Source organism: Elephas maximus, chromosome 3 (genome assembly GCF_024166365.1).
Source record: "Elephas maximus indicus isolate mEleMax1 chromosome 3, mEleMax1 primary haplotype, whole genome shotgun sequence".
Lineage (NCBI taxonomy): Eukaryota > Metazoa > Chordata > Mammalia > Proboscidea > Elephantidae > Elephas > Elephas maximus.
Window position 1 is genome coordinate 121,773,238 of NC_064821.1, and position 13,966 is coordinate 121,787,203.

General features: G+C 39.3%; 1 protein-coding gene across 2 annotated transcripts in view; it reads right to left on the bottom strand.

The window, feature by feature from the left end:
• Window positions 1-11,438: 11,438 nt before the first annotated feature.
• Window positions 11,439-13,966, bottom strand: part of ERICH3 (glutamate rich 3) — a 160,703-nt gene continuing 158,175 nt past the window's right edge. For both annotated transcript variants that reach the window (XM_049879583.1, XM_049879582.1), the window contains one exon: window positions 11,439-13,635. The gene's annotated coding sequence lies outside the window, so the exon portion shown is untranslated. The remainder of the gene's footprint in view (window positions 13,636-13,966) is intronic.

A 13,966-nucleotide genomic window follows, 5' to 3' on the forward strand; every position in this document is an offset into this window, starting at 1 on the left:
GATTAAGCACATTAAACTTGACACAGAAAGAAAACTAAAGTGGTCCCAAATCAGAGTGTCCTTTGGAAATGGGCAAAACAACTGTAAATTCTTCCTGGAGGAAAGAATCCTCAATTTAAACTCCCAGATTATCCACAAATCAAGCAGTGGCATATCTAGGGCAATCCATTTGCCCTGGGTAATGGTGCCACTGAGCAGTTTCTATTAACCTCATCCAGCCTACTGTCCTTGCTTAAACATGGTAATGCATTTATTAAAAGATTAACAACCTTGACTTGTATTTTTGAGCTGGTATTGTGGTAAAGTTATCTAAAAGAGGTGTCAGATGTTTGGACATGGGTGCAATTTCAGTGCTTGCCATAGGCACCATTTTCTGTAGATATACCACTGGCCATACTGGGTTAATAGAAACTGTTCAATTGCACCATTCACCCAGGGCTGGTTCAATACCTACCATTCCTGCCATACCCTAGTTATGCCTCTGCTAACTAGATACACACAAACAAAGGACATAATAAAGCACCATGAATGAAAGTCAGCAGAGATAACACACTACAGAACTAGACCACTGTGATGGTTAAGGTTGTGTGTCAACTTGGCTGAGCCACGATTTGTGGCTTGGCAGTCATATGATGTTGTGTTCACTTCCATGATGGGATCTGCTGTGAGCAGCCAATCAGTTCAAAGAAAGTTTCCTTGGGCATGTGGCCTGCATCAAAGATAAGTGAACATTCTGGCAAGGCTCGTGGGCTTTTGCTCGCTCTGGATCCTGCAGCTGGCTCCTGTTTGTCTGACCTCCAGTTCTTGGGACTTGAGCTAGCAGCTTACCTGCTCTCTGACCTGCCAATATTGGGTTTGCCAGCTCCTGAGGCTATGTGAATCAGGAGAAACCTCTACCCTGACTCATGGACTTGGACATTCCAGCCTCTACAACCATGTGAGCCATTTCTTTGATACAAATATCTCTATATATTTATAGCTTTATTGGTTTTGCTTCTCTGAGTCCAGCCTAATACAGAATTTAGTACCGAGAGAGTGGGGTGCTGCTCTAACAGATAAACTGTAAGCAGTTTTGAAACTGTGAATGCATAAAGGCTGAAAGAGTTTTAAAGTGCCTAACAGTAAAAGCCTGGATTGCCTTGGAGAGAGTATTGGTGGAATTATAGACGCTGAAGGCAATTCTGGTAAGGACTCACAAGGAAATGAGGAGAGCTGTTACACTGGAGATGATGCAGACGGTGATAAGCAGCAGAGAAATAGCAGCAGCAGAACCAGGGGAACAGCAGAAAATAATGCTGGAGCTGACCCACAGAGAGAGCTAAGTGCTTTTTTGCACAGGAGGCTTTCTGGCAGAGCGGGTGCCTCTGAGCTCTTACTGGTGCAGCAAGAAAGCTGAGTGCCTTCTGGCGGAAGTTTACTGGTGGAGTAGGGTGTCTCTAGGCACTTATTGATGGAGCTAAAGAGCTTTGGAACACTTGCCCAAACAGGGCAGAAGTGGTCAGACTGGACTGAGGTGCTGAGAGGCCAAGGAAATGAGAAGTAGAAGCTGAAAAGAAAAGGAACACAGGAAGCAGAGCTGCCTCAGTCTCAAAGGGTGGAGTTGTCACTCAGATGGATTAGAAGAATAGTGCGCCCAAAGCAGAGGACAAAGTTGCAGTTTCAGTGGGCCTGGAAGGCAGATCTGAAGCCCAGGGCCAAGGGGCTTCCACACAGAATCCAGAGAATGTGGCCTAAATGGTCTCAGAGGACAGGGAATTATTTTCAAGACTTGATGGCTAATGTAATCTGTTCTGCTGACTTGCTTGGTGCCTGTTATCCCTTCTTTCCCTCCGTTTTCTCCCATTTGTAATAGATATGTCTAGCTTGCGCCTGTTCTACCATTGTAATTTGGAAGGGGATAACTTGTATTCTAGATATCACAGATGAAGAGGAATTTTTGGATTTTGGACTTGGAGTTGATTTAAGACTTTTGCTATGATATGATTGGGTGAATGCATTTTACATATGGCGAGGACATGAATTGTTGGGGGCCAAAGGGTGGAATGTCATGGATTGAATTGTGTCCCCCAAAATGTGTGTCAACTTGGCTAGTCCATGATTCCCAAACACAACATATATCAAGAGTGATAAAAGGAAACTCATACCTAACCACATTGTACTGAAACTGCAGCCCTTAAGGAAAACAGATGATCTTAAGCATCCATGAAGGAAAGATAGATCACCTCAGAGGAATGGCACTTAGATTTACACAGATTCACAGCATAACATTTAAAGTTGGACAATAACAGAACAGTATCTTCAAAGTTCTGAGAAAAAATAACTGTCAACCAAGAGTTGTGTCCTCAGCAAAACCATCTTTCAAAAATGAGGGTGAGGTTTATCAGGTAACTTCAGAATGAAGGGAAATAATCTTGGAAAGAAGGTCTGACCAGGAAGAAGTGGTGAACAATGAAATCAGTAACCATGTGGGTAAATCTAAATAAATACTCTCTACATAAAATGATAACAGTAGGGACAATAATGTCTAGTTTGCAGAATTAGGGGAAAAAAGCCAAAACAAAGACACTAAAACTCAATAGTATTTAAGCATACAAATCAGTGGGAAGTGATTGGATATAAAGTGGTTTGAGGTCTTTGTATTCTTTGCGATGAGGGATAAGATACCATTAAAGATGTTTTCATTGCACATGGAAAAAATTCAGAGGTAATCACTAAAAGAATAGAAACAGATTTTATCATTTCCAAACAAGTAGGTGGAAAATTAAAGTGTAAAAGAGACAATCAAAAAGCAGTTTTTAGGTGGAAAATTAAAGTATAAAAGAGACAATCAAAAAGCAATTTTTAAAATCAAGACAAAAGAAAGCAAAGAAGTGAGGCAAATAGAAATCACAAAGGATAATTAAGTCCAAATATATAATAATTACAATTAAACGTAAATGGATTAAACTGGCCTGCCAAAAGACAGCTATATGCTGTTACAAAAGAAAGATGAAAAAGAAACACAAACACAGTTTGAAAGTAAAAGAATAGAAAAAAAGTACTAGTATATCCTAACCAAAAAAAAAAAAGAAGGGACAGCCATGTAAATATTAGATAAAGTAGATGGTGAAATGAAAATAATTATTTGGGATAGAAAGGGATACTATATAAGGATAACAGAATCAAGAAGATGTAACAGTTCCAGCTTATAGACTCACCTATTAAAATAGACTAAACACGTAAAAGCAAATATTGAAAGAAGAGTAAAAAAATGACAAATCCATCATCACAGTGGGCAATCTCAACATAGCTCTCTCAATTATTGATAGCCACCCAGACAAAAAAAATTAATAAAGTTTTGTTGTTGTTGTTATTAGGTGCCATCAAGTTGGTTCTGACGCATAGCAATCCTATGAACAACAGAACAAAACACTGCCTGGTCCTGCGCCATCCTTACAATCGTTGGTATGCTTGAGCTCATTGTTGCAGCCACTGTGTCAATCCACCTCGTTGAGGTTCTTCCTCTTTTCTGCTGACTCTGTACTCTGCCAAGCATGATGTCCTTCTCCAGGGACTGATCCCTCCTGACAACATGTCCAAACTATGTAAGACACAGTCTAACCATCCTTGCCTCTAAGGAGCATTCTGGCTGTAATTCTTCTAAGACAGATTTGTTTGTTCTTTTGGCAGTCCATGGTATATTCAATATTCTTCGCCAACACCACAATTCAAAGGCGCCAATTCTTCAGTCTTTCTTATTCATTGTCCAGATTTCACATGCATATGAAGCAATTGAAAATGCCATGGCTTGGGTCAGGCGAACCTTAGTCTTCAAGGTGACATCTTTGCTCTTCAACATTTTAAAGAGGTCTTTCTCAGCAGATATACCCAATGCAATACGTCTTTTGACTTCTTGACTGCTGCTTCCACAGCTGTTGATTGTGGATCCAAGAAAAATGAAATCCTTGACAACTTCAATCTCTTCTCTCTTTATCATGATGTTGCTCATTGGTCCAGCCGTGAGGATTTTTGTTTTCTTTATGTTGAGGTGCAACCCATACTGAAGGCTGTGGTCTTTGATCTTCATTAGTAAGTGCTTCAATTCCTCTTCACCTTCAGCAAGCAAGGTTGTGTCATCTGCATAACGCAGGTTGTTAATGAGTCTTCCTTCAATCCTGATGCCCCATTCTTCTTCATATAGTCCAGCTTCTCATATTATTTGCTCAGCATACAGATTGAATGGGTACGGTGAAGGAATACAACCCTGACACACACCTTTCCTGACTTCAAACCAATCGATATCCCCTCGTTCTGTCCGAACAACTGCCTCTTGATCTATGTAAAAGTTCCTCACGAGCACAATTAAGTGTTCTGGAATTCCCATTCTTCGCAATGTTATCTATAATTTGTTATGATCTACACAGGCGAATGCCTTTGCATAGTCAATAAAACACAGGTAAACATCCTTCTGGCATTCTCTGCTTTCAGCCAGGATCCATCTGATATCAGCAATGATACCCCTGGTTCCACGTCCTCTTCTGAAAGCAGCCTGAATTTCTGGCAGTTCCCTGCTGATACACTGCTGCAGCCGTTTTTGAGTGATCTTCAGCAAAATTTTGCTTGTGTGTGATATTAATGATATTGTTCTATAATTTCCACATTCAGTTGGATCACCTTTCTTGGGAATAGGCATAAATATGGATCTCGTCCAGTCAGTTGGTCAGGAAGCTGTCTTCCATATTTCTTGGCATAGGTGAGTGAGCACCTCCAGCACTGTGTCTGTTTGTTGAAACATCTCAATTGATATTCCATCAATTCCTGGAACCTTGTTTTTCACCAATGCCTTCAACACAGCTTGGACTTCTTCCTTCAGTACCATCACTTCCTCATCATACGCCACCTCTTGAAATGGTTGAACATCGACTAATTCTTTTTGGTATAATGACTATGTGTATTCCTTCCATCTTCTTTTGATGCTTCCTGCATCGTTTAATATTTTCCCCATAGTATCCTCCACTGCTGCAACCCGAGGCTTAAATTTTTTCTGCAGTTCCTTCAGCTTGAGAAACACTGAGCATGTTCTTCCCTTTTGGTTTTCCATCTCCAGCTCTTTGCACGTCATTATAATACTTTACTTTGTCTTCTTGAGATGCCCTTTGAAATCTTCTGTTCAGTTCTTTTACTTCAACAATTCTTCCTTTTTCTTTAGCTGCTTGACGTTGGAGAGCAAGTTTCAGAGTCTCCTCTAACATCCATCTTGGTCTTTTCCTTCTTTCCTCTTTTTTCAATGACCTCTTGCTTTCTTCATGGATGATGTCCTTGATGTCATTCCACAGCTCATCTGGTCTTTGGTCACTAGTGTTCAATGGGTTAAATCTGTTCTTCAGATGATCTCTAAATTCAGGTGGGATATACGTACTCAAGGTCATATTTTGGCTCTTGTGGACTTGTTCTGATTTTCTTCAGTTTCAGCTTGAACTTGTATATGAGCAATTGATGGTCTGTTCCACAGTTTGCCCCTGGCCTTGTTCTGACTGATGATATTGAGCTTTTCCACTGTCTCTTTCCACAGATGTAGTCAATTTGACTTCTGTGTGTTCCATCTGGCAAGGTCCATGTAGTTGCTGTTTATGTTGGTGAAACAAGGTATTTGCAATGAAGAAGTCGTTGCTCTTGCAAAATTCCATCATTTGATCTCCAGCATTGATTCTATCACTAAGGCCATATTTTCCAACTACTGATCCCCACGTGTCTGTCAGTTGGTTGTACTGTGGGGGCTTGCATGCTGCTGTGATGTTGGAAGCTAAGCCACCGGTATTCAGATACCAGTAGGATCACCCATGGAGGACAGGCTTCAGCTGAGCTTCCAGACTAAGACAGACCAGGAGGAAGAACCTAGCAGTCTACTTCTGAAAAGCATTAGCCAGTGAAAACCTTATGAATAGCCATGGAACATTGTCTGATATAGTGCTGGAAGATGAGCCCCCCTGGGTTGGAAAGCACTCAAAAGATGACTGGGGAAGAGCTACCTCCTCAAAGTAGAGTTGACCTTAATGACATGGATAGAGTAAAGCTTCTGGGACCTTCATTTGCTGATGTCACGTGACTCAAAATGAGAAGAAACAGCTACAAACATCCATTAATAATTGGAACCTGGAATGTATGAAGTATGAATCTAGGAAAATTGGAAATTGTCAAAAATGAAATGGAATGCATAAACATCGATACCCTAGGCACTAGTGAGCTGAAATGGACTGATATTGGCCATTATGAATTGGGCAATCATATAGTCTATTATGCTGGGAATGACAACTTGAAGAGGAATGGTTTTCCATTCATCATCAAAAAGAACATTTCAAGATCTATCCTGAAGTACAGTGCTGTCAGTGATAGGACAATATCCATGTGCCTACAAGGAAGACCAGTTAATACGACTATTATTCAAATTCACACACCAACCACTAGGGCCAAAGATGAAGAAATAGACAATTTTTATCAGCTTCTGCAGTCTGAAATTGATCTAACATTCAATCAAGATGTACTGATAATTACTGGCGATTGGATTGCAAAAGTTGGAAACAAAGAAGAAGGATCAGTAGTTGAAAAATATGGCCTTGGTGATAGAAACAACACTGGAGATATAATAAAGTTATAGAATATTTAAACAACACAAATAATAAACTTGATTTATTGGCCGTACCAAAAAAAAAAAAAAAAGACTGCCTTGGCTCCAGTTGTCAGGAATCACATGTATATTCTCATTTTTCTATGAAATTAAGTGTTTTGTATGAATACTGTACTATGTTCCCTTCATTCTTGTTCCCTGTACCCAGAGGGCCAGGTTCAGACACCTGCCAGGCTGTTCCAACCTCAGCCTCACTTGACAGGTGAGAGGCATAGGACAAGAACACATACGCGATCTTCTTAAGTGTCTTTTTAAAATATTCACCATTTCTTGATGAAAATATTTCCTAAATGTGCCCCATATTAGGAACATTATTTAGTATATTCTTCCTGGAGTCATCATCATAAACAGAGATTACTGCAATGGGTATTATCACATCATTGCTGGGGAGAAGTAAGCACTGTCAACACAACTAGCTTTGCACTTGGAACTCTTGTGGACTCTTCTCTATGAATCTCTTCCCTCAGTTGATTTTAATTTGTGTCCTCTACCTGTAATAAACCACAATGGTGAGTAGAACTGCTTTCCTGAGTTCTAGCAGATTATCAAGTTTGAGAGTAGTCTTAAATCCCTTGAACTTGCAGTTGGTGTCAGAAGTGAGGGTGTTTTAAGTTCTTCCTAACTCGGTGCACATGAGGCATTGGTGGTTCTGTGGTAGAATTCTCATCTTTCATGCAGGAGACTGGGTTTGATTTCTGGCCAAGGCACCTCAGGTGTCAGTGGAGGCTCGCAAGTTGCTGTAACACTGAACAGGTTTCACTGGAGCTTCCATGCTAAGATGGACTACGAAGAGAGGTCTCGGAATCTACTCTAAAAAATCAGCCAATGAAAACTCTATGGCTCTCAATGGTCCAATCCACAGCCAATAATGTGGATGACGCAACATTTTAGTCTCCAGTGCGTGGGGTTTTCATGAGTAAGGGCTGACTCCGTGGCAGCTAACAACTACAACAGCAAGTCTATACATTACTAAAAAATTTGGCAACTCATTTGTGATGGGTGCCATGCCTTTAGCTTGGGAGACATGGCCCTGTGCTGCTCACGTTGTCCGTTATACCACTGCCCTTCAAATATTTTTACTCACACACCCCTAAGAGATTTTGAAAAACTGTCAGCATCCCCTCACATATATTTTAATCGGCATCTAAACATTTTGTAAGCTTAATAGTGATTACAAATATAATTTCTAGCATGTTATAAAACAGATAATTTTAAGATAAATTGGTTACATCTCTTTTCTAAATGTATCAAAAGAATCTAAACACCATAGCAATTTGCTATCACCTGCATCCATGTAGCAGATGCTTTCAGGAGCCATCCTGGGACCCCTTCACAGCCGAGCAACTCATTTCCCAGGTGCCCAGGGTGTGGGCTGCTGCTGGCTCACATCTGTGTCTCTCCACACTGACAGCTTTTGGGTGAAAGGAGCTGCTTAGTCCAATGTTCACTGACTTTAGGGAGACAGCCTATATCCAGTGACTGGTCTATTGTGGGGACCCAGCGGCCTGGCTCCTTGCCTGCATTCACACATCCCAGCATCAGAGCTCCCCTAGGATGGGGCTGTGCCCCTGTGGCAGTTCTATTACAACCCATCTTTTTTCTTTGCCCATTTCTGCTTTCCCCTCTTCCTCACAGTGTTGGTTCCGAGAGCACACCCCAATAAAACCCCTGAACACAAGTTTTTATTCCACAGTATTTCCCTGGGAACCTGACATAAGACATCCATTTTCAAAAGTACATGACTAAGCTCTTCTTTAGCATTAGAGAATTCCATGTTATTTTTTACTTTAATAAACTTACATTTCCATTCCACTTTGTCTGCAGAATTTTATTCTACTGTAGTATATTTTCATGCCTGAAAGTCTTTTATCAATCACCCTGTCATGTTCCTCTGCATCTAAAATATTATAGAAATTAAAATGTGCTAAATTTCTTATAGACTGAGCTATCATTGCAATTATTAGTAACACATATTTGATCAAAATAATATAGCTGTATTATAAATTTTGTAATCGTAGTAGTGCTATCCATTGGAAACCTTCATCTTAGTGGTTTTGAAGGCAGGATATACTCTTCTGATAACCATCACACATAAACAGTACAAGTTAGAATGCCTTTAAGGCAGTGATTTCTATTTTTAGTTAGTTTCTGTTGTCTGTGAATGAATACTATATTCTGCTAGAATGAGCGTTCAACATTAGTTCTATTCCATTTTCTGTTTCGTTGACATAGACATAAGAGTATAGTGGGGCCCTGGGTAGTAAAAATGGCTAACGTGTTTGGCTGCTAACCAAAAGATTGGCAGTTCAAGTCTACCCAGAAGTATCTTGGGGGAAAGGCCTGGTGATCTACTTCCAAAAAATCAGCCATTGAAAACCCTATGGAGCACAGTTCTACTCTGACACACATGGGGTAGCCATGAGTCAGAACCAACTCTGCAGCGACTGTTTTTGGTTTGAGAGTATGGTATTTATGCATGTCGTATAAACAGGGAAGTGGAAGGGTAGTTTTGTAATTTTGTTTAGCAGTGCTGTTCTTTGAACTGCTGTGTGACCAAAAACCACAGATCTGTATATAGCGAAACCTGCGAGAGCCAAAACTCTACAGGACTACCTTGTTTTTCCAGGTCTCACAGTTTTCCGCCTGTGAGAAAGTGCAGTCTTACCACTTTTCTATCGCTCATTTTAGTGGAAAATATTTGAGTTTACTTTCTCTGACAGGTTTCTGCCTTACATAGGTTCTGGTTTTCACAGGTTTTATCAAATTACCAAAAACATGATTTTTAACAGTTTATCAGCTGACAACTCAATTTGGTCCTTATTTAGTTTTGCTGAGAACAAAGAATTGGTAACCACCTGACTTGCAAAAGAATTTGTTAACCAGTCATTAAAGTCATTCCCTTTCTCAACTCCTGCTCCGTATCTCAAATTGTTCCTTTGTCTCCTTTGTTGGTCATCCTTGGAGCCACAAAACCACAGTAAAATTGGGACATAGATGATGAGTTGGCCCCTATTGTGAAGAGAGGGTGGAGGATTGTGAAAAGGAAGACCTTGACTACAGGCGAGTTCTCAGACAGGTTCATTTTAGGAAAAAAATATACATGGAGGTTGAGCATCTGCAGATGATCCCTGCCACTGAATCCCTTGGAAAGCTTCATTGCCACTCGAGGGTACACCTACCCCAGTTTGAAGGTCTCTGTCACATTAGTGGTGCCTCTGGGTGGCACAAATGGTGAAGCACTTCATTACTAACACAAAATGTTGGCAGTTTAAACCCACCCAGAAGCACCTCAGAAGAAAAGCCTGAAGATTTGCTTTTGAAAGGTCCCAGTCTTGAAAACCCTATGGGGTGCAGTTTTACTCCACAATACTTGGGATCTTCATGAGTCAGAATTAACTCGATGGTAACTATTTTGGTTTTTTGGATTTGGGTCACATTAGTACCCAGAGCCCTAAACAACTGGGAGATTTCTCCCATAATTGTGTCCTTATTAAAACTTTTAATTATAAGAAGGTATTTAATATAGATCAGGAAACATTTGACAAAGAGGACAGAGACCTGGTTCTTAGATTTTGACACTAGCTTATCTGCCCCTGGAGTCTTCTGTGTACTTCATTTCCCTTAGTATAAAACGGGGGTAGTGTATCATTCCAAAATATTCTGCAGCTTGCACATGGCATTATGGGGGGGGGGAATAAAAAATTAATAAAGAAAAAAAAAGGAAGTTTAAAGCAACTTTTAAAGAATTCTAGCTGTATCCATTCTCTGTTCTCTTATACCTCTTGCTGCTGGCCACGGTGGCAGGGAATTTTTTTACGTGACACAGTTGGTTGGTACAGAAGACTTGGAGGAAATATTACCCAGGGTCAGAAGCGAACTCTCCTGGGTTGTCCTTGAGGCTGTTGGCATATTTTACTTCTTAAATGAATCTTCCTTGAGGCTTTCTTTTCTTTTCTCAATCATTTTCCAAGGGCAATAATTGTGACAAAATTATTGATCTTAGAAGTATTAAGGAACTCAACTACACTTTAAATTTATAACACAAGAGTTTATAAAGCCATAGAAAAAAAACTTAAGTAATTGAAGTAGAAAGCTTACTTCTGCCTATTTTTTCATTGATTGTCTATTTTTTCTTGAGTTATTGAAAATAATCCACTTCATTCTTTAACTCTGGCTAAAATTATGACTCCCTTCTCACTGATATAGGATATATTACTGAGATTTGATTTTCTTTTTTTTTTAATATATATATATGAATATAAAAATGTAGAGATCCACATGTAGTATCTTAAAAAAAAAATAGTAACTATTTAATATTTCTTTTTCTAGGAGGTAGTGTATATGATGAAAAATAGAGTTTAAAGTCAGAAGGCTTGAGATTGACCATGATTTTTAGACAAGCCGCTTAGCTTTATGGAGCTTCTATTTACTTATCTAAAAAATGATGTAATAATTTTCCCTCCCTGGGATTATCTCACGTATGTGAAAGACGTATAAATGTAAAAGATCAGAACACAAATTTTAAAAGTCAATATAAAACATATACTCAAAAGCACAGTCCAATAAAATTAATTTTCTCTGTTGTGCTTTAAGGAGTTCAAATTTTGTAAGGAAAGAACAAAAGAAGATTTTAAGTCTAGTCTTATTTTTAAGGAACCAGTCACATGTCTTATCTGTAAACATATGATTTATTTATGTTTTTAATACTGAAGAAACCAGGAAAAAAATACAGTTCCGTTGAACACAGAAATAATTTTATCAATATAGTATTTGGAGGAAAAGAATTCGCTTAATCAAAATACCACAACACTGAATTTCACAGTTAAACCCACATGCAGATTGTAGAATTATGTTACAGAATGTTTTTGATGGAATGTGTTAAATATAAAAATAATCCAATGCAATTTCCACTTAGCACATTGTATAAAACTCAGTTTTCAATGGAATCAACACATCTAAAATCTTTCCCATAAGGTGCTATATACTCAAAAGTGCTTTGTAACATTGAGGTTGAAATCAGGGAGCAAACGTTAGAGAGCTCCACAGTCATCCACCTCAGTAATTAATGAACTTGGGCGCAATGTAAATGAACTCTGCTTATAAAAGGAAACACAGACAATGGACACCTATGACAGTAAATTACTGATGCTCATCCTTCAATAGAGGGTGGGGAAGAGGGACTTCACATTACACATCATTGCAGTCATAATCAAATTGGGTTTAGAGAAAAGAAGAAAAACAGAGGGGGCGGGGAAGAGAGAGCCAAAGAGAGAGAAAAGGAAAGAGCAAAAGAGAGAGACAGAGGCAGAGGCAGAGAGCCAGTAAGAGACAAAGGGAAAAAGTTCACACACTGTTTCCACAACCAGTTTTCCAACTGAGACTAATCCTCAATACAGTTAATAGTCCATGACAGCTGTTTTCAGATTTAAGCATACACAGAACTACCTGGAGGGCTCGTTAAAACACCAATTGCTGGGCTCCACCCATAGGATGTGGGCTTGAGGCCAGAAATTTGTGTTTCAAACAAGTACCACGTGATGTTTATGCTACTGATTGAAGTACCAATTTTGAAAACCACTGGGCTATTTTATCTTTGATCATTAAATGGTTCCATTATTTAATAAAAGGAAAAACACCATACAGATAGTATGCCCGGGCCTTGGGGATAAAGTACACCAGGCAGCCAGCATGGACTGTATGATGATTTAGGGCAATGGTTCTCAGCTTTGACTACATAGTAGAACCAACTGAAGAGTTAAAAAATATATACTGATGCCCAGGCCCATCTAAAACTAATTATATCTGAATCTCTGCAATGGGGACTGGGAGTAAGTCATTTATGAAAGTACCCCATGAAATTCTAATGTGTAGTGCAGCTAGAGATTTACTGCTTTAGGAAATTCTCTTTCTTTCATCTTCTCACACATGTGCTCTTTTCTAGGTACTGGTATGTGAACAAGAGTGTCTTCAAGGAAATCAAAATCCTTAGGAGGCACACTGATGCACAACTAGGAAACAATATCAGGGGTAATTTAGAAAGTGATTGTGACTGCTGATTGACAATGCACTGCAGGGTTAGTTTACAGGTTTGAAATAACAGAACTCTGCAAGGTGAGAGGCACACTAATTTAATCCAAGTTTCTTTTCCTTTGAATGCAATCAACCAGTCTAGTCTCTACAATGTTGACATATATATGCTGATGTACTATGTTTACCTGCTATAATTATTATACTCACCCTCACTTAGCTAAATTATTTACTACTTCGATTTAAATTCCAGTGTCCCTATAAATAAGACCCCCAGGGATAAAATGCTACAAGTTACCCTTTTCACTGGGGCAAGCAGAACTAGAAACACAAAAAACAAAGAGCATTCTCAAATAATGTTTCCACTCTAAACTACTCTTCTGACAAAAATAAAAAGCATCACTATTTCTAAGTGTAAGTGAAGATGCATGCCATAGAATCCTTTTCTGGAAGGACTTACAGGTCTGGAACAATTTTTAGTATTGATTATACATGCAACAACTCTTTGAGCTTATTTTCATAGTCCTTTAAAGCCCCAACCCAGAGATTTTAAATAAAACTCCTACACAGGAATCTAGGACTAATATTTGATTGTAAAATAAAAAGGAAATTAAACCCCAGATGTCAGGATGAGGTCTTTCAGGTGGATCTTTGGTGAAAGTCAAACATTTTGAAAACCATCCTTTTGATTGGAATACAGGTGTATCAGCTGTGTCAAATCTGTAGTGGCCTCACAGTTCTCCATTCGGGACCATGGTTCCTAAGGAGTGTCCTATAGGTCTACTTCAGGTATCCTCATGGTGCTTACTGTGCTATTGATCAGCATTGGCAGATTGGGAAACACAAGCATAGTGATTAAAAAGAAAAATCTAAAGTCCTGGTGAGATGCCTGGGTGAATCTTTCATCGCTCTTCATGTCTTCCAGAATACATTCTTTAAATATCCTGAAGAATAATAAAAAGAATAGTAGTAGCATGACCATCATACCTCAGGGTGGTAGAAACTGGGCACTAAAAATGTGAGGGCATCAAGGAAACATCAGGACATGCCAAAAATAACTTTGGCCTTTAGTTCCCCTCTTCAATGTTACGCAGGCACACCCCCCCCACGCATATATATCTTTACAAAACTGCAAAAATCAAAGCATAGAACGCATTTTGAGGCAAATAATCACAGTCAACCTTCATTCCATCCTTTTAAACACTAAATGGGAAATGAATTCTGGAACAGGGTTTGACTCTTCTCTTCTGTGGTTTGCAAAGGAGAGAAGCTGCC